Raw genomic sequence first — 22,528 nt, 5'->3', positions numbered from 1 at the left:
TGTAAATCATTTTATTGATGTAATTAAATCTTTTACTGAGAGGTAGCTATACTTAAACTTACAATTTTTCTTTTAAGCCAATTTCCTTACCTTATTTCTCATAGAGGGACTATGAAAATCAATCTTAGATCATACCAAATGCCTCATGTGGAGAGATAAATGGCATAAGCTGACCTTCTCATCTGTGGTAGGGGGAACCTTATTTAAAATGAAGACCATAAGTCCAGAAAACCCTCTGAGATGCAAATTATTTTGCTTGAGCCTCCCATTGGGTCCAATTTACACCTAATGCCCCACCCTGGGATGGAAAGAGAAATAATGGGAAGTAAGTAGAAAATAAATGATTTAGGGTTTTACTTTTTATTTTAAGGGGCCCAGCCATAACCTATAAACAAACTCTTTCCTTTTTTGTTTATTATTATTTATTTTTAAAAGTATTTAAGTACTTACATATAGATATGGATATGATATATAATGTAGGTGAGATATGGACCTTACTCCTTTTGAAATCCAAAGTTGGTATTTATATTCTTGAAATTCATTGCAGAGTCATTTATTTAAGGGGAAAAAATGAAAAAAATTTTCTGCTATTTCTTGGAAATTGGGTAAAAGAGTAGGAAAAAGTCTGTGGTCCTGTCCCACCAATAAAATTTTAAAACTTAGAAGGGCAGCTGGATAGTCAGATCCTAAAACATGCCACTGGAGCAATTGGGGTAAGAATAGAATGTTATTAACTGGAAGAAAATTAATCATAATGAAAAAAATGAAAATTATTCTTGCATTTCAACTCTTTTTCCAAAAGGGTAATGCATGATTTGATTACTGAAAGAACTGGCAGTTTTGAATGATTAATGAAGTACCATCAGTGGCCACTAAAAATCATGGATTGATGGCATAGGACTAGAGAAGAGCAAATGTTATAGTTTTCAAAAACAAAAGATTTGAGGGAGAGTAGTAAGAAATTAGAGTCTGAAAACTGTTGAACTGGGACTTTGATTTAAATTATTTCAATTAATTAACAGAATGATTAATAACTATCTACAAAAAGGAAAGGGCAGAGTGCAGAGGGAGGGTGGATTCTTTCAAAGTTCCAACATTACTTCCTCAGTGAAGAAAATACTAACTTCATTTCCCATTTTGACAGGGTTTAAACTAATGGATCAAGGGGCTGTAGTACATATTGTCTACCTAGATCTTTTAAAAGCTTTTATAAAGTATTTGATACTACTTTTGTACAAAAAAAAATTCAAAGAATGTAAATTAGGAAACAATGTAGCTTGATGAATTTGGAACTAATTGAACAGCTGGAATAAAGTAGCAGTTGTTTATGTTCAATGTCAACTTATTAGGAGGGTTCCAGTGGAGCATTCCAGGGAATATGTGCTTGGCCCTGTGCTATTTTGCATTTTTATCAAGGCATAGATGCCATGCTCATCAAATCTGCAGATGACACAAACTTAGGCAGGGATAGCTAACACGCCAAATGACAGTCACAATTGGTAGAAAAAAAAAAAAAAAAAGAAACTGACAGGCAAGAATATTGGGCTGAATTTCTAGCAAGAGGAATTAAATAGGCATGAATGCAGAACCTTTATACTGGGGTTCAAAAAGTCAGATGGAAAGGCATTGTTGGACAACACTTACCTTGAAAAGGATCTGAGGTTTTGAGTGGATTGCAAATTTATCATAACGTGATGTGATCATCAAAAAAAAACAAACAAACAAACCCTCATTTAATCTTGTGCAGCACTAAAAAACATAACTTCAGGAATTAGGAGGTGATTGATAGTCTTTGCTATATTCTGCTTTGTTCAATCCACATAATTCTGAGCACTGGTCACAGTTTAGAAAGGATGTTAGACAGTTTAAAATATTTAGGAAGGACAAACAAGGTGATGAAGGACCCTGCTTTTATGTCATGGAAGGCCAAGTTAAAAGGAATGTGAATATTTAGCCTGGTGAAAAGAAGATTCAGGGAAAAACATATAATTCATCTTTAAGTTTTTTGATGGCTACCTATGGAAGAGGCATTAGATTTCTGTTTAACTCTAAATGACAGATCCAGTAACAGTGAGAAGAATTGAAGTAAAAGTTAAATTTTGACACTAGGAAAAAAGATTCCTAAAAATTAAAACTGTCCAAGAGTGAATTGAGCTGTCTAGAAAAATCATGAGTTCTTTCTTCTTCAAGGTCAAACAATGAAGTAGGTGGATCAACTCTTGTTAAACATGTTATAGTGGAAATTCCTTTTGTGTATGATTGGACTAGAGTCACTAGACAGTTATTGAGGTCCTCATATCAACCCTGTATTTCTATCACTGGATCCCAAGGGTTCCAATGGATCATCCCAGAGAATACATGCTTGGTCACATGTTATTTTACATTTGTATCAAGATATAAATGCCATAGATTTCAATGTTAAAATCACTCTCACAATTCTATGATCTGTGATTTCATTAATGGAAGTTATTCTTCTAATGATACAAAAGCCAGCCTGTCCCCATCTTGTGTAAGAATCATACTGAGGGAAGAAGGATGACAGAGGGTCATTGCTTTGCCCAATATAATGGGTATATTATGGTATTAATGAGTGTCAGTTGAACATAGGATTTTCACCAATTATTCTTTGCTTTGGCCACATGAATGGTATATCTTCTTTTCAATAGTATATTTTTGATGGCATCCTTTATACTACTCGTCTGTGTAAATTTCCCATTTGTAACTTATTTAATCATACTCATGCTTATCACATCCATCTGTTTCTTTTGTGTGATGATTAACTTCATTTCTTTGAAACTTTGGTATTCTGAAATTTGCAATCATATGTTATTGAAAGAATATTGCCATTAAAGTGGTGGACCTTTGTTTCATGGAAAAATTTGGGGATCATTTAAAGCACTGTTCATTTTCCTAAAGGTAAAGCCTTTGTTTGAATGTTTTCTTTTTTGCTGGTATCACTAATTGTTTTTATTGTAAAGTTTGATTATTTTAATACATATTGCCTTACTAATCATGTTGGGAGAGAAAAATCAGAGCAAAAGAGAAAAACCATGGGAGAGAGAAAAAAATTAAAAAAAAAAAACAGAAAAAAGAAGTGAGCATATAGCATATATTGATTTACATTCAGTCTCCTTAGTTCTTTCTCTAGTTACAGATGGCATTTTCTGTCCAAAGTCTATTGGCATTACTTTGGATCGCTGAACCACTGAGAAGAACCATAGCTCTCATAGTTGATCATCATAAATTCTTGCTCATATTGTGTACAATGTATCCCTGGTTCTGCTTGTTTCACTAAGCATCAGTTTGTGTAAATCTTTCCAGGCCTTTCAATAATCAGCTTGTTGCTATGATAGATTTTTTTAAAACATATTTTTGAAAGTTAGATCCTTTGGTTCTTAGATTTGAACAAAGTGAAATAGAGAGTAAACTATTGACAAAAGTACTCTTTTATTGGTTTTTTTTGCCTTGTGATTAAATAAATATTTTGGGCTTACATTATTTGGTCATTTTTTCATTTTTACACTTTTTGATAGAAATCATGAATCTTTTCTGGGCTTTTCATCTCCCAAAATTATCTTGCTCTTTCCCTAGATACCTCCTGTCTATCCTTCAAGGCTCAACTGACATATAGTCTTTCCTGGCATACCATCATGAGAAATAAATAATATTCCTTTTCTTTGAATAATAATAGCTTGTCTTGCAAAGATAAAATTAGATCAGATTTATAATGTGCTTTGCAAACTTTAAAGTGCTATATAAATTCTAGTTGTTATTGTTATTCTTATTATATAGCTATTTATAGATCAATTATATGAGAGAGAAAATTCATATATAGTAGAATTTTTTTAAACTGAAGAAACTAACACTGAGAGAGTTTAAAGAGCCAATACATAAACGTGATTTTTTTATGTTCAAACATAGTGTTTATTCTAGTATAGCATCCTAACTTTTAGTTGATCTAACATTTTGTACCTCTCCTTTAGGATCTCTCTCACTTGATTGGGTTTTCAGGGACTACAAGATAAGCCTTATTCTTTTTTGTAATTTAACAGTATTTTATGCAAAGGTGGTTCTTGAATATTTGTTAAGTGAATGAATGAATAACAGTAGCACCAAAATGATAACTTTAGGGGCTCAGGAGTAATGATCTTAGTTCCTGAGATTGCTTAACATTTTGTTTTTTGTTTTTATAGTGCATTCTTTGGATCAATAAAAAACTAAGTTACACTTTATCTAAAGTTTTCAAGTTTTAGCTGGTGTTACCTCTTTTGAATATTTCCAAACTCTTTTATCTTACATCTTGAGAACTCTAGATAACTCTGACTGCATCTGATTTGGGTATTGGCAAATACCAAATGTATGAGGTCAAAAATGGAGGAAGGTTTAAGGGAGGCAAGAATGATTGGAAGTAGTGAGGAAATTCTAGATCACCTCAATTTTTTAAATATCTGGGTTGTACCTTGGTCTAAATATTGTCTTAAATCTATCTAATGAGAAAATATATGTGAAAGTTCTGGGAGAATATCTAACAATGTACAATTGCATAGTTTAATATTATGCTGGGAACCCAGAATAAGTAAATCAGTGACTCAAGAGTGGCTAATTTCCATATAGAAAGTAATTTAGGGATTAGGAGGATATGCTTAATCATTTCTAATAATAAATGCTGGGTTTAATTTAGTTCATAAATGATCATAGATGAATTTCTTCACTATGTTATCCAGGCACCTACAATACCCAGATCTTTAGTGTGAGTAGTCTCATAATATTCTAGAGCTTGATCCATGATCCCAAAAATCTCAAAGCCTGCATTCCAGATGTTTTTAATCTCTAAACTGTCAGGGTGTTACTAGGAACATAAGGTAAATGCCTCGAAGTGAAGCTATAATGTGTTTTTAATGAAAAGACCTTTCTATATTGCTGAAATGGGGATCAAGAGTTTGCCTTTCTTGCAAGGGTTTTTTTCTTAGGGCCCTTTGTAATGGAACATATGGCTTATATCCTGAGAAAATATGTCAAAGAAGAAGAAATAAAGAATGTGTGCTATAGATGTGCCATGTCTGATACAGGACTCTACAGGATGTCCATGAATGCCCAGGACTTTAGTCCTTAAGCATAATGGTTTAACATTTGTAAAATGGTTTGTCTTAGAGAAAATTTGTATTTGCAATGAAATAAGAAGTGTCAAATAGGGAATCTAAGGGCCAGAGATTCTGGGTAACTTGTTCACAGTAATACAGTTAGTAAGTGATAGAAACCATTAGCTTTTGGGACTATGTCATGTGATTAGGAAACTCTCAGATCTCTTTCTATTATGAGATTATGTATTCCTTTTTACTATGCAAAACCAAAGGCCAGCCTATATCTAATTATCTTTAAAAGTTTTTTTTTTTATTTGTTTGTGTGTTTATTTTAGTACTGCCAGTAGTTTGAAGTTTTTGGCTAATTAAAATTGACTTTATTTTTCAAATTAAGAAAAAGTCTTTTTAGAAATAAATCTCTTTCTCTGTTACTGTTTCTATCTGTATCTATAAATCATTTCCCTCATATAACATTAGATAGAATTCAATTTTCTAAAGTAAACTACTAAGAGAAACAATTTCAGTTTCTCCCAATGCCTTTTTTTCCTAAAAACTTACATTTGCTTTATTTTTTTTTTATTTTAGCTAAAAGGGGATAATTGCTTAATTATCATTTTCTTAATTGAAAACAACCTTCTTTTTGCCACACTAATTATGACAATTTGGATAAGGGTCTTTGATCTACAAGAGAATTGTGGCTTAGAGTCATTTACCTCTAGAAGCATTTCCCCTTTCAATATAACAATTTATGATGCTTTCCCCAAAACTGACTATTTTAAACTTTGTGTGTTGTGTTCCTTGTCTCTGGACTATTGTTTCTCAAATTATTTTCTTCCTCTTTTTTAATATAACAAGCTGTATGGTCTATTACAACTCTTCATATCAGTGGTAATTGTCAAGTGTAAGGAAAAAGTGTATAAAGTTGCTATGTGTCTTTTCTAGCATGTAATTTTTTTTTCTTTTTGAAGTTACATTTATTGTGAGGATGTAAAAGACATTACATTTGTAAATTGAGGTTTTTGTTGTTGACAGTGTCTCTAAACCTCATTGAATTTCCAGTTATGGCTCTTGGCAAAGACTTCCTTTTTTTTTTTTTTTTTTTGCCATCAGGTACACAGATAACTGTGTCCCGTTTCTAAGACAGTTTCTGTAAATCTCAGCATATAACAGAAATTGCATAAGAGTGTGGTATGTGCCAAATGGAACCTTCTTACAGACATTTTTGAAACATTATGATAGCTATTATTAAATTTCAGTCAGATGTTTTGTTGGGCTACTCTTTTACTTGTAGGACAGAAGTGTGTTCAGGGGAAAAGGTGCTTTTTTTCATCTTAATCTGATGTCCTCAGATATTTTACCAACTTTATGGCCATTTCCTTTTTGAAGATTCCTATGTGACTTGGTTGATTTAGTGCATTTTATATGGAAGGTACTTAATAATATTGGTCAACTAATTTATTGATCAAAAGACTCTTGTTAAATACCTGATTATGAGTCAGTTATATGATAGACTGAGTATACAAATACAGAAATGAAATATTTCCTGCCCTTAAGAAGTTTATATTCTTTTAAGGGAAACAACCTATTTGATTTTCTTTTTCTCTAAATTGTGATCATTCTCTGGCAGCAGGATTTCTTGGGGAGCTTCTGGAGGCAGCCTTGGTTTCAGTTCAGTTCAATAATCCCAAAATGCAGCCAGGAGTTAAAGTCCTTTACTGTCTCTTTCCAAATCTTATTTTCAGATCCTTTATTTTCTCCTTCAAGTCTTGTCTCCTTCACTTGGGGCTTGGCTAGCTTTCTTAGAGGCCTCTCTTTCTCTCTCTGATCCCTGAGAGCTCTTGTCCAAGTGTCTCCAGCCAGCATAAAAGTCTAAGTTGGAATGAAATCTTCACTCCTCCTCCCAGAGTGGGATTGTGGGCTTCTGTGTTGTGAATCTCCCAGAAGTCAATCCTAGTTCTGAATCTCCCAGAAGTCAATCCTAGTTCTGAATCTCCCAGAAGTCCATGAGCAGGCTTTTCCTTTAGACTTGTGAATCTCCTGGACTTGCGAATCCACTGAATCCTGGCTCTGAATCTCCTTGAGCTTCCCTGAAGTTCTCCCCTTGCCTCAATCCAGACTCTTTATATCCTCCAGAGAGTGAGCTTAAAACTTCCTTAAAAGTATGCTCTCTTAAAGGTGTGAATCTCAAGTGTGGACCAATGAGCTAACTCCTTTAAAGGTGTGAACTAAGTGCATAAATACCTTGTAAGAATCCTAACAAACCTATACATACTTAACCCATATGTAATATACATATCTGTGAATAGAAAATATAAGTTAATTTTTTGGAAGTAAGAGAATCAGGAATCAGAAAAGATTTATATAAAAGGTGATGTTTGGGCCAATATTTAAAACAAAGGATTCTAATAGATGAAAATAAAGACGGAGTTTTGGGAATGGATAACATTTTGAAAACAGGAGTTGTGGTATTATTCTGAGAGGAATATTATGAAAATGAATTTGGCTGAGTGTGTATGAAAAGTAGTGATGAATAATAAAGCTAAAAAAAGTAGTTTGGGCCAGAACGAGAGAGCTTTTAAATGCTCCCAAAAGAGATTATTTGAGCTTTGGTACTCAACATGGCCTCAGAACCTTCAGTTCTTTCTCCTCTCTTATTGGATGGCTGGAAGGCAAAGGAAAAAAAACTCCTTCCAAAATCTTCCTTTATGGAAGTCTTTGAATTTTCAACTCTATTTCTCACTGATGCTCTGCTTGCCTCTGGCACTTTGTGCCAACTATGGCACTTCCCGTTTCCTTTCAGTATCCTTTTGTCAGTTTAGATTTTAAGCTCCTAAAGGGCAGAAACTCTCCTTCTCCTGCTCCCTCTCTCCTTTTCTTTTTCTTTTTTTCCTCCTCCCCTTTTTTTCTTCCCCTTCCCCTTCCCTTTCTTCTCCTCTCCCCTTCACTCTCCTTTTCTTCTCTCCTTCCCTCTCCCTCTTCCCCGCCCCCTCCATTCCCCTTTTCTTCTTCTCCCTTTCCCTCTCCCTTTCTTTCACTCCCTCCCTCTCACTCTCCCCTCCTCCATCTCTCCTTCCTTTTCTCTTTCTCTTCCTTTCTTCCTTTCCTCTCCCTCTCTCCCTCTAGCTCCTCCCTTTTCCTCTCTCTCTCTCTCCCTTTCTCTCTCTTCCCCTATTCCTGTCCATCCCCCTCTGTCTATGTCTGTCTCCCTCTCACTCTTTTCCCTCCACTTTTCTCTCTTTCTGTCTCTCTCCAGAACCCAAACCCCCCCCATTATTTGGATCCTCTATGCTTACTACAATGCCAAGCATATAGTAGGTGCTTAATAAATATTTATGGACTATCCTAGAGGCAGTCAGGCATTACTGAAATTTATCAAGCAGAAAAGTGGCATACTCATATATATACTTTAGTAAAAATCACTTTTGCAGATGTGTGGAGAATGAGTTGGAGTGGGGAGAGACCCGAATCGGAGAGAACACAATGAAGTTTGGTGAGCTAGCTTCCATAGCTCAATTAGTTATTGGTGGACACAAATATAGGAGAAAGAATTCTATGACTGGACAATACCAAAGAGATTACTTAGCCCAACTCTTTTATTTTACAGATGAAACTTTGATCCAAAGAAGTCCACTGTGGAGAACATGGCTAGTTCTTTACTAGAACTAGTGAGACTAGAACCTAAGTTTCTTGATTCCCAGTCCAGGGATCTTTTCCAATAAACCACATTGATGTACTTAAGATGGCTTTGTATTTTTTATCATAAAGGGATAGTTGCATCTTAGAATATCCTAAAAACCTTTTCCTCCCATGAAAACACATTTTTCCTGAGGGTTAACTGGAACTAAGGGGGTGGAGAAAGTGCTTTTAATTTCAAGGGTCAGAAGTTAGGAGAAAAACTATAAATATTTTCTTTCCCGAGCACTCATCTTGCTGCAGCAGGCCCATTAATTTTAAAAGAGGTTTTCTATTGAAGGAACTCATTCAGCTGTTGACATGATGGGTTAGTTTGTATTGCTTTCTCTCCTCAGATGCCAGAGAGACACTGTTGATGGGTGATTTATTTATTTATTTTCTCATCCCTAAGGATATTATTAGTGATTGGATTTAATGATAAAATATAAGGATTTATGTCAGGGAGCTGTTAACTTTTTAGTGGAAAGAATAAAAGTTCTTTGATGCAAACCTATGTCAAATACAAATAGCTGTTTCTTCCAAGGGGTTAAGACTGTTTATGGACCTAACGTGTGCCATTAACTGATAGTCCAACCAAACTGCAAAAATGATTTATCTTTTGTGCCTCTCTCTTAGTAAAAAAAAAAAAAAAAAAAAAAAAAGATAATAATAAATTCCCTCAGGGTAATCTTTAGCATTCAAACTGGAATCTCTCCAGCATTCCATTACGCTTCCAAAGATTAGATATAATTCTAATGAATGCTAAAAAGATTATAGTGAATTGGATTTATATATTTTATTCATTGAAGTTTTCCTCTTAAAATGGTTAGTCCTGCTGAGTTTCCATATTTTAGAACTTTGAAAGGCAGTTATGACGTTTTATCTTTATTACTTTCTCCAATCTGTCCCTTTTAAAATGCATATTTCCTATAAACTTAAGAGTGTACTTGGGTTCACATGATCTCCAGGGACTATAACCTTTACCTTATGGCCCCAGTAACATGGCTTCAATATAAAGGTAAGCAGAATAGATTGCATTTCTGGTCCTGATTCATTAAAAAAATTTTCACTTATACTCTGTGTGTGTGTGTATACATATGTATGTATATATATGCATAGACATATATACATATAAACATATGTATATATATATGATATAATTCCTTTGTATCTTTCACATAATTAATTGTAAACCACTTAAATGTGAATAAGTAGGCAATAATGTTCCCTTTTACTCTTCTTTTCATTTACTTTTCTAATCTCAAAGTTATTTTTAGTTATATTATTCCAAATTGATATAATACCTTATTGGAGTCAGTAATTAGCTGCACTCCAAATTTTTTAGGGAGATCACTCTGGTTGTTTTCAGACAACCACATCACTTCAATCTTGAGAGTAGTCTCTTGTCACCCAGAATAGTCTTCCTATATTTTTTAATCTCTCCCTTAAAATCTCAGGAAGCAAAGTGTCTTCTCTGGCCCTTATTTCTTTTGATTTGCCTTTTCTTTCAGCGTTTTCAGACAATAGCAATATCATAGGGTAAATAGCTTTAGGAAAGCAATGGCACATGGCATTAGATAGAGTCAGAGAGGGAGGTTGAAAGCTTGTTGGCTTTTTACTGGTAACTGATTTACAGAATTTTCTCTTTCTGCATATATACCTCTATAGATTTCCTGGGAGAGTCTATTGGTCACTTCTCTTAGCTACTGCATTTATAGTGTTGTGTACTCTCTATAAATCGCCAGGTTATTCTTCTTATTTGCCTTGCCTACATGTAATGGAAGCTAAATTTGCTTCTATTTGCCCTGAGCTCCTAGCTCAGTTAATTTTTTAAGCCACTTGCCTCCTTAGCATTAAATCACTAAATCAGCTATTTTTTTTTCCTTCTCTGATATTTTCTTACCTGGCTCCTACATCCTCAACTCTGCTTCCCAAATCAGCTGAAAGGGCAGAGATGTAACAACACATAGATTTTACTTCAGGGAAAGTACTTCTCCACAGGCTGATGTTTTAATGTAGACTTAATGTATTTGTAGGAACAATTTAGGGCTCTCACTTAAACTAATGAGGGTTCCTGCCACCATCTACCTCACTCTCTCTCTAACTTACTAAGTTCTGGATATTATTCTTTTTGTGTGAAAGCAGACCACCAAAGACAAATCATCAACATAGGCCAAAACATTATTCAAACACACAGAAAGCAGCTAAGAAAAAGGAGCCTTTACTTTGAAAACCCCACTAGACAGATGAGAGTATTTGTTAAACAAAAAATGAAGAATGAAATGTCCTCATATCCCATATTTTTGATGTGGACTGTGAAAAAATCATTTGGAGGAGGAAAAAACATTAAATAATTTTAAATTGACATGTCTAGATCTTTGGGGGGTTTTAAAAGTAGTAATGAAGGGAAAATCATCTTTCTTCATAAAGAGCTGGATGTTTTTAAAGGGAACTCATCAGAAAGAAGCAAAAAACAAAATAAGGAATTGTTATTTATTTTAATCTTTTGCTTAATACTAGACTTGGGGCACTGGGGGAGAAGCAAAAATTAATTAGATTTAAAAAATAAAGAAGAATAAAAAGTGAATCCAAAATATAAAGCCCTCTTTATGAGAGAGAAGCCATTATCTCCAGAGGCAGCTCCTTTTACTTTTGGATAGTCTTGTTGTGAAGAATTGTTTTGTTTTGTTTTCCTCCACATCTTAAACTTAATTTAACTCCTTCTAGGACTTTATCTCTCTTATGCAAATCAGATCTTTAGGGTCTTCCAGATAATTGTTGTGTTCCTTTCTGAATCTAGGGTAATTCATACCAATTTAACTTAATTCAGCAAGTTTCTATAAAAGTCTCGTTGGCACCATTATATTTGCATGTGTCTGTAGGTAAAAATAAAGGACTTGTTTGAATTCTGCCCCTTTAACTTAATATTATTGTGGTCATTGGACATATCATTAAACCTCTCTGTGCCTTAGCTGTTCTCTTCATTGCTAAAACAAAAAGGTTGGATTGGAAGCAGAGGACTTTCAAGGCCCTTTCTAGTTCCAAATCTCCAATCTTATAAATACATTACCTCCAGAGGGTTTACATTCTCCTAGTGCAACTAAAAGTTATCCATATAAATAGTTAGGAAATGATTAATTTCAGAAGATTATATTTTGAGAAAAATCAACAAAGCCTTCTTGTTCAATGAAACCATAGGCCTCAACTTGGCTTGCAACTCAAATTGGTCCCTAAGCTTAGAAGTTACTCTAGCTTGAATTAGTATCATGAATTAATTCCATTTATCCATATATTTAGCATATATGTTCTGTTCATGAACTAATTAATCATCCAGTCAATATCAGAAACACAAATTGAGAGGCAGCATGAGATACTAGATCTATATATGTAGATATGTAGATATATAGATCTATATAGAGTGATATTCATGCAGCCAAGAAAATCTGGTTTCAAATTCTATCCCTGACACTAGATATGGTAGGAGGAAAATGCTTTATAAACTTGAAGATATCCCATTTACTCCTCTTATCATTGTTATATGCATTTTACTTCTTAAACAGTGGGGTTTCTATTTTTTTTTTTGAAAAACAACTCAATTTTAAGAAAGGTATGCTGTTTGAGTTCTTGGCTACTCCTTTACAATTTGGTTGAATTTGGGTTACTCATTACACTTTTGTGATTCACATTTTCATTATTAAAATGGAGACTGCAATGTCTACTCTGGCCACCTTACAAATTTGTTTTGATAATCAAACGAGACATTGGCTGCAAAATAACATCGTGAGGATGATTGAACAAACATCCTCATTTTACATATGAGGAAAATGGAAGATCCAAAAGGTCAAATGACTTGCTTACAAGCACACACAACTAGTAAGTCTCAGGATATGTAAAAAATAATGCAAACTGAATAATGCTAATTGTACTATTACATATTGTTATAATAATAATACTTATTTTCTTAAAATAAATAGTTGAAGCTAAAATAATCAAAAATTTCAGAAAATATATTATATTCTATTGGTCTCCAAATTTGGGGGCATCTAATTTCTCTCATATTGAGTCTATCTAATATAATATTTCTTTTTTAAAACCATCTACTCTACTACAGAAATTACTATAGCTGGAGAAATTAATAATAATATTAATGTTCTTTAAGCTAAAATCCATTATGATGACTATTATTATAATTATAATGACTGAGTATATGTATTTGGAAGCAATAGTATTCTGTTTCAATGGAATATTTTATAATTCATCTCTTTAATTAATTTATACTACTTGCCTTACTAAATTTTACATTAGGAAGATAGATTTAGAGATGAAATAAACCTCAAAGGCAGCCAGTTCAAATAACTCTTTTTAGTGACAAGGAAACTGAGGCTTACCATTGTTAAGTGACAGGTTCAGCTAGATACTAAGTCTTCTTCATGCTAAAACCAGCATTTTATAAATTTTACTACACTAACTCTCGATGCCCCTGTATTTGAAAATTTCTAATATTTGCGAGATGGCTGATTTTTAAGGGAGAGTAATTTAACCTTTAAATGATAGAGGACAGATGATATGTTTGAGTTAACTCAGCCCAGAGAAGAAAAAAAGCTTATTTCCTTTCTAGCCACCAATTTTTAAATGGCATATTCCAAACTGTAAAACATCATTGAGAAAAAAAAAAAAAAAACATTTTCTCATAGATAACAATATTATAACACAAGCATAGATTCTTCTATTAGTCCACCATAGCCTATTTAATACATGAATTAGCTAAAATGTCATGTTAGTGACAGGTTAAAGTTTTATTTTTGGGTTTTGGGGAAAAGAGTGCATAGCATTCAGGAAGAAGAGAAAAACTTGTTACCATTTCACTTCCTTAGGGAAGAGCAAGGCAGAGCTATGACCAATTTTAGAAATACATGTTTTACTGATAACTTTTGCTTTTCTGTCATTTATATTTACTTTTCTATCTCACTCCTTTTCCCTCATCTATCAAGCAATATCTCATAAGAAAAAGAAAAAAAGAAAAAAAATTTGGTAAAACTAACCAACATATCAAAAAGTTTGACAATATATAATATATTTAGTGTTTCATACCTGTGGATTCTAACATCTGTAAAGAGAGTAGAGGGAATCTAAGATTAAATTTTGAAACTCTTTGTCTTTGGCACATTTCTCTTGGAGATTGCCTGAAACTTTTTTTCCCATTCATATTTGCTTACTCTTTGTTTATATATGGACAACTTACAGAGAGCTCTAGATAAAGAAATACTGAGGTATTTATTTTTAGCTATATACCTAATTAATTTGATGCACAGAAACCATATCTTCAGATTAAATGCATTTCCTTGTGAGTAGTAAATCTAAGTATGATACTTGGTTTTAATAGAGTCTATTTATAGGTTATGTTAATTGGAATACTGCTAATTTTTTAATATTCTTTTTAAAAATCAATTCAGTGACTTTTTTTTTAACTTTCTTTACTTGTTTTGCTTGTTTCCTAGTCATTTTTGTGCAAGTTTTACATTGTCAATGTTATCTTAATGTTCTTTTTTTCCCCTCGAGGAAATTGAGGTTAAGTGACTTGCCCAGGGTCACATAGCCAGTAAGTGTCAAGTGTCTAAGGACAGATTTGAACTCAGATCCTCCTGACTTCAGGGCTGGTGATCTATCCACTATACCAACTAGCCTCTCCCTTATTTTAGTATTCTTAAACATTATCGCCAAGGACCATTTAAAAATTTTTTGTCTTACTATGATCTTTTTAATTTTATTGTCATGAATTATATAAAGAAAAGTGGAATTTGTGCTACTCGTGTGGACAATGAAGGGTTAACTGAACATAAATCCTACTTGAGTTGACTGGTACAAATACTCATATCCATAATAATTCCCATTTCTATAACATTTTAAGATTAACAAAGTATTTGTCCCACACCAACCCTATGAGGTAGGTGGTTAGATCTCATTTTTCAAAGAAGAAAAATATTCCTCAAAGATGTGAATTCACTTCTTGAGAATCATATGATTTGATGATAGAATTGCTGTTTCAACCTAGCTCTGAAATTGGGCTTCCTATTACAGCTTATTACTACCTAGATGACTCAATTGTTAAACCCTACAGCTGTAAACATTAAAAAAAAGCATTTGTACAATTATTCTATTTGTTATTGTCTTCTTTGGAATGGTAGAATAAAGCATTTTATTTGTCCTTCTAAAAACAGCTACATCTTTCCTAAACCAAACAATGCTGAATACAAGGCCTAATTTGTCTATAAAAGAATAAACTCTCTCTCAGTTTTCTGATCCAGCTGACATTTGCTTTTTGTCTTGCAAACCCTCCTGTGTATGTAATATTAATGGGCTTTTGTTACTCACTAATTCTGACAACATCCTCATGAGGGAGGTAGGAGGCAACTATTATCTCATTTTATAGATGAGCCATCTGAGACCCAGAGAGGTCAAGGGTTATCCCAAGGGTCTCATGGAAAGCTAATGACAGAGTGAGTAATGGAGGAGTCTTTCAACCCAACTACCAATCTGCTACTAGACAGCAGTATGCCAGCCCATGTGAGAGTTGTCATGAGTAATAATAAAAATAAGTCTCACAGACCTCAATGATGTAAAATACTAAATAATATTAAATAATACCAAGGAAATCAGTCAAGGAAGTGGTAGAATCACTGGCATTAGTGCCATTATCTAAATAGTGCATTTCCTTGCAATACATTATGATTCAGTTCATTTTAGCAGGCATTCAGCACCTGCCCTGTGTAAGTCTGCATTCTGTCACCTTATAGACATGGAAAATGATGTGATCCTTGACTGTAAGAAGTTTACAGTATGAAAATAGGAAATGGATTATGATCAATGTACATATGATATAATAATTAAAAATTATTTTTGCAGTGGGAGAAAACTGAATGACAAGAAAAATTGTAGGCTGAAGGTATCATTCTCAAGTTGAATAAATCAATGAAGATGTCCAGAGGAGATAGCAGCTGTGATGAGTAAGATCTCAGAGGAGAATAAGAATTTTGACAAGTTGTAGCAGACGATAACAAATTCAAAGACTTAGGAGATGGGAGGGCAGGAGGATCAAAAAAAATGTTGAAAAGTTCAATTTGTTTGGAATTTATATTTTGCTAAGCCTTAGTAGCTAAGGGACTATATGAGGTAAGAATTGGAGAAAGAAACCAGATTACAAAGGGTTGAAGACCATTGATTGAACATTGAGGCAATAGAGATATTGAATGTGGAATACATTTTCTAAGTATTTATTAATGTAAGAAAGAGATAAGATAGTAGTTTGAGGAAATGGCAAGTTTAAGACTGGATATTTTGTTTTTCATCTTAGGCTTTATTGATTATGAATTCTTCATTTTGATCCATTGGTAAACTAGTTCAACTCTAAACTGACCTCATCTCTCAAGTCTCTTATGTCTTTATTCTGTTGCTGATCTTGCCCTGCCAACTTCAACCTTCAGTTACTCTTGACATATGTGATCTTTGCTTTTGCTAGTATGGTGCTGAATAAAACTGGAGAAAATAAGTCAGAATTCCAGGACCTTCACTTTGCACATTTTTGGGGGAACAGAATTTCTGTGAATTGAGGATCATGTTATTAAGCTCCCACATAGTATTTAATACAATCTTCTTCACAGAATATATTAAGTGTTATAGACTCTTTTTTTTTTTTTTGGTGCATAGCGCATAGAGAACAAAAAATTCCATAGCTAAGGATACAATACACAGAAGGCGCTTAATAAATTTTGAATGTATGATCAATTGGATGAATTATACATAGATGTGTGTATACAAAAAATGTGTGTGTGTGTGTGTGTGTGTGTGTGTGTAGATAGGTAGGTAGGTAGATAGATTGATGGACAATAGATAAATTCCCTGTAATCTTCATGAATATGCATTATTAGATAGGGAATTGATCTGTGATTTCATTGGTATATAGAACTTCCATATGAGGCAACTCTCTCTATATAGATTGGCATTTTCTCTGTACTTAGAATATTGAAAGTTTAAGTGATGTGCTCAGTGTCATATAGCAAGTGTATGTTAAAGGTGGAATTTGCACTCAGGTCTTTGTGGCTGCCATGAAATCTCTCACATAAATAAGTACCTTAATTATAATTTACATACATGTGCACACAAATAAACTATAAAAACACAGTGGGATAGTGCAGTTTTTTTTAATCAATTATTTTGTCAGAATATGAAGAATTATTTTTATTCATAAAATGCCTAGTTCAGTTGTAGATTTTCAATTTTGTGCAGAACTGCCAAGGCTTCGTAAATATTTTCTTTGTGGCTCAGTGATTACAAAGATGGGAAATTGAGATTGAACTCATCAGTCTTTCTTTTGGGGCTTTATGAACATTTGCAGAGAGAAAATAAAATAAGTATGACTTTGCTAGTGGTAAACTTTATGTTGTATCATTTAATACTGTTGGATTTTGGGTGGCTATGCCACTTCTTTGTCATTCTTTCATATATCTACTATTCCTTTTGAAACTAAAGTTACTCAGGGATTGAAAAACAATGGTCTTTACCATTCCTAGTGGCTACCTATTTAGCCTCTTCATTTTAAAGATTAAGTTATTGTACGTGTGTGTGTGTGTGTGTGTGTGTGTGGTATTATATAGGGACATAATTTTGAATTAGGAGTTTCTAAACAAAACTTGGGACAGCATTACAATTCTGAAGATTCCACTGCATCTAGAATGGCTATATTTGAACCTTGGCCATTTAAATATTTTATTTACAGATAGAGTGAAGCTCTTCTTTGATACTCTCCATATTCCTATTCATTATATGAAGTATTTTTTTTTCCTTAGGAGGAATCATTTTGGTTGTTACCATTATTTGTAGGCCAACATATTAGAGATGAGAGCTCTACTGAGATTAGTTTGAGTATTCTTGACAGCAGCTCTAGTGCTTGAGGGAATAGATTGCTATTGTTCTGAAGGATAATTGAGGTCAGAAAATTATACTTCCCTTGATTCTCATGTTAATAACATGTATGTCACTATGGGCAAGATCTGGTTTGATTAAAAAGCTACTCAAACAGTTTCCACAATCATTTTGCCATCATTCAGACTCAGTCTTATAAACTCTACCAAGTTGAAAGAATGAATGGGAAAAACTTGAGTTTCACTCCATTTCCTAATTTTAGGAACTAGATTAAGGTATCCAGATGCTAGTCAGAAACTAATGCTTAATTTGTGATTATATCAGTTGTGTGGAAACTTAAATTGTGGGAAAGTGTGTTTTTTTTTTCTCTTTTTATACCAGGTGATCAATGTTAAAAGAGAAGAAAATGAATTCAGTGATCAGCCATGAGGAGCCATACCTTATGCTTGAATAATTGAAGTTGGGAATAAAGTAGCCAAAAATGTAAATTTTATCATTGGAAGAGGGTAGAGGATACAATTCTTTAATCCTCTGTGCATTGAAATTGCATTCTGTCCTCTATCTGTATTTCTGTGAAGTTAGAAACTGGGAAACTCAAACCTCTTCTAGTGATTATTAGGGGGAAAAGAAGAATCATATATCAGCACATTGGTGTATTAAATCTTCAGTAATTATGGAAACCTTTCAGTGTACCCTATGCTATGATATTAAAAGAACAACCAAGACTGGAAAATTAATGTGGCAAGATAGACAGCAGTTGACTCATGGCAGGATGTGGTTTTTAAATCCTGAAAAGGAAAGTTATTAGAAAACCTGCTAGCATGCATGATAGTTCTTTATGGAAACCTGTAAGAAGAATCAGTAAGAAAGCATTACTGAAACTAGATGAGACAGGGATTAGACCCTAGGACCTGGAGTCTTGAAAGATTCAAGTTCAAATTTAGACATTTAATAGCTATACAATCTTGGGGAAGACACTCATTTCCCCCTCAATGTACTCATTTGTTAAATTGGGATGATAATAGCATTTTCTTTTTGGCATTGTTTAGATGATCAAATGATATAACTTTATTGAAATACTTTCTGGCATTAGATGTGACCTATCATCACCATCATCATCATTATTATTAAGTACAGTTGTAGTTTTAAGTTTAGAATCAGGGACTGCCACGAGCTGGTCTCTGTCTTTTTTTTCTATATGTTAAAATGGATTTACTTCAGTTTGTTTAAAAAGTAACCAGAACAAATTTATCCTCATTGCAGGCACACTTTAAATGGAACAAAATGGCTTTATTGGAAATGTTTTTATAGGACAGTAGTGTGGGAGAGGGATTCAACTCTTTTAGTTATCTAGGACATGATGTTATAAGAGGAAAGAAGTGTTGGCTGAAAATCTAAAAGGAGCAATATTAGAATTCTAATTGTGGTTACCAAAATCAGTAAGGGAAGGTTATCAAAGGACCATTCCAAAACAGATCTATATGAATCATCAGAGAGGGTCTGTTAATACCTGCAGAAATTAATGTACTTCTCTCAAAAGGCATGAACATCAGAGAACAATGGACATTTTGAAGTAAATAAGGTAGAATCTCCTACCAGGATATGGGGTAAAAACAAAGTTGTTTTGATTTCTGGCAGTGTGATTGAAAAAAGAAAAACAAATAACAATCTTTTCCTGAACCAAATCTAGTTGTTATGAATCTTGCAAATAAGGATACTGAAAATCTTGATTGTGACCTTGTACTAGTTGTATAAAACTGTACATTTATAAGTGCTCCCATATGATGCCTATTCATGCTGAAGTTCTCAGTTTATAGTTGATTAGAATTTTTTTCCATTTGAGTAGGCCACTTTCTTTAATTTAAAGTTGAGTTCTGGAATGGTTTTTATTTTTAAAAAATTCCACCTATTATAGGAAGGCTTTCTCAACTCTCTTCCTGTTATTACCTATTTATCCTTTAATAGTTTTTTTCTTTATGTATATATATATATATATATATATATATATATATATATATATATATATATATATATATATACATATATATATATTCATTTGCATGTTTTCTTCCTCATTAAAATGTGAGCTCCTTGAAAGCAGAAGCTATCTTTTACAAACTCTTTTTGTATCCTGAGCACTTAGCACTATGCCTGGTGCAATGGTAGGAACTTAATAAATGTTTATTGATAGATTGATCTGGAGACGTTTTAGGCTTGACTTTAAATTCCCTTGAGTCTCTGTAGTTAAACTCTTTATGTTTTATGCAAGCATAATGAAATGACGGTATTTATAGTCTTTCTTAAAATTATAGAATAGATTTTCCAAAAGAGCAATTCTGAACAAAATTTTTCCCACCATTGCAATTATGCCATGTCTTAGTATAGGAAATGCATAGTACATTTAGTGCTCCAGGAATTTTCGTACTTTATTATCAAATCATTTTATAATGCCAACTGCTTCTGAAAAATAACTATTGTGCTTCTTCATTTCTTCTTTCTACGTAGTAGTATTGCCTTCAGCCATCTTGTAATAAAATGAAGTCAAGCATAAATAGTTCCAAGTGGATTGCTGTTTTGTGTAACCTCTGAATATCCACCATTGATGGGTAGTCATGCTTCAATCTGATTAATCAACAACTCTACTGCCTACAGTTTAAAGTTGGTGAAAAAACCACACCTCACTTTAAAAATGAACTTTGTGGTAATATACAGGATAAATATGCCCGAGGTGTCGCAGACATGTGTTTACATGTTGTAAATACAGTTACCTCCTAGAATTCTAAAATTTATTTCTGGTTAATAATCTAACACTTAATTCTCTGGCTCAGACATATACTAGTGCTTGCACCCTGGTTATTGAGTTCCACATTTTCTACTTGGGAGCAGCTTTCTCTCTCTCTCTCTCTCTCTCTCTCTCTCTCTCTCTCTCTGTGTGTGTGTGTGTGTGTGTGTGTGTGTGTGTGTGTGTGTAGTAAATTTGTACTTGTGTATCCTCTTTCAGTTTATGATAGTGATTCCAAAATATTGTTATCCAGTGAACTATTTTTGTAGTACAAAAGCAACAATAACAACACCCTTGAGGTACATTCTAATAGTGAAACAATATATAAATCATTAGATATATTAGAGATACATACAGAATTGATTGAAGATAACTTTAGAATGGAAGGGGAATAGGAAAGGGCTACCATAGAAAGGGCCATTTGAGTTGAGTCTTGAAGAAAACCAGGATTTTAGGGTATGAGAACTATATTACAATTAGGCTATTTGAGTGACAGGAGGAATTTTAGCAAACTGTAGTACATCCAGATGAACATGGATGGTGATGGGACTTTAAACTCTGAATTTGTCAGACAGCTGAAGTAATAGAGGATATTTAATCTGGAAAAGAGAAAACACAATGAAAACATATTGTAATCTTACTCTATGCAGCTCCAGAAGGCAAAACTTGAATCTTAATGGAGAGAAACTCAAGAGATGGAGTCGAACTTTTGGTACTTCTCTTAATCTTTGAAGAAGTGAGTCCAACTGGAAGCTTAGATGATGGAGTGGAGAAAGAAGAGTAATACTTTTAAACATTTTAAACAATGCATATTACACCAGGGCCAGATTGTAAAGAATTTAAATGCCAAAAAGAGGATTCTGTATTTTATTCTCAGTGATTCATGAAGCCACAGGAGTTATTGAGTAGGGGAATGGCATGAACAAACCTGTGCTTTAAGAATAACTTTTTGACAACTGTTTGGATGATATAGTCTCTCTAATCAGGAGGCAATTATCATAGTCCAGGTATAAGAGGGGATGAGACGCTGTGGTGAGAAGATAGAAAGATGTGATGGTAAAAAAAGAAAATAAGATTTGACAAGTGACTGGATATGTAGGGTAAACAAAAGTTAAGAGTGGACCTGAGGTTCAAACTTAAATGACAAAATGAGTGTTAGTTCTATTGTCAAAAACTTAAAAGAATTCAGAAGAAGACAGGTACCATTTTAGAGCCTTATGGTAGAGTTTGAGAAATGATAAATATTTGAGGATTTGTAACTCTAAGGATCCATGTAAAGGCCTAATAGCAATTTCCACTAGCATGGTCTTTGAGTCAGAGCCAGAGAATTTTAAAGCAAGAGAATCTGAAGCTAGCAAAACCACAGTCAGAGAAAGCATCAGGGTCTAGAAGAAGTGAACATCAACTTCCCAGGAATTAGTAAGTTGTGCTAGAAAGAATCAGTAACACAAGGGGCAAAAAAGGGAAGGGGGAAATGGAAGTATACAAACAGTAAAGGAGTGGGGAAAAGGAAAAGACTGAGTTGGTCTTGCAGCTGGATCAGAATAGGTATCTTGGATGGAAACTGACAATTGGACTCTTTCAAAAATAAGGGAAGTTGTAGAAGTTTTACTCTTTCCCCAAATTCCTCTCCCTATTGCTGTTCATTATTATATTTTGCTTAAAAAATCTGTTCTGATTTTAATCCAAATATAAAGTAGCCAAAGGTTGGCTAGAAACATTAAAAAAATAATAAATTAAGGTGACGATTCTATGTGGATGTCAGAAGTTTTCCTAACTGATCAATTAAGATTGTACCAATAACTCTTTGATCACTGAACATTAGACATCAAGAAAAGGAATCGTATAGCTTGAGGGTCATTGTATGACACCCCCCTCCTCCACAGCTAAAAATGTTGCTTAAATAAATTATCACCCTGCTCCCCTCTTTTTCACAAGTGGGAAAATAGCTGAGACCTAGCTAAGGTTCACTTTCATTCCTTCCAGAAGAGAGGTAGCAGAAAAGATCAAGTACCAACACCATTTGGTGGGGTTATATTTGATAAATTTCTTACCTACAGGATAGACATTGGTA

At 33.6% G+C, this 22,528-nt stretch overlaps 1 protein-coding gene across 1 annotated transcript in view; it reads left to right on the top strand.

The window, feature by feature from the left end:
- Positions 1–22,528, top strand: part of PTPRD (protein tyrosine phosphatase receptor type D) — a 2,806,204-nt gene that overhangs the window by 2,309,941 nt on the left and 473,735 nt on the right.

This window comes from Sminthopsis crassicaudata, chromosome 1 (assembly GCF_048593235.1).
Source record: "Sminthopsis crassicaudata isolate SCR6 chromosome 1, ASM4859323v1, whole genome shotgun sequence".
Classification (NCBI taxonomy): domain Eukaryota; kingdom Metazoa; phylum Chordata; class Mammalia; order Dasyuromorphia; family Dasyuridae; genus Sminthopsis; species Sminthopsis crassicaudata.
The sequence above is the reverse complement of the archived record's forward strand: the minus strand, read 5'-3'. Positions and strand labels throughout refer to the sequence as shown.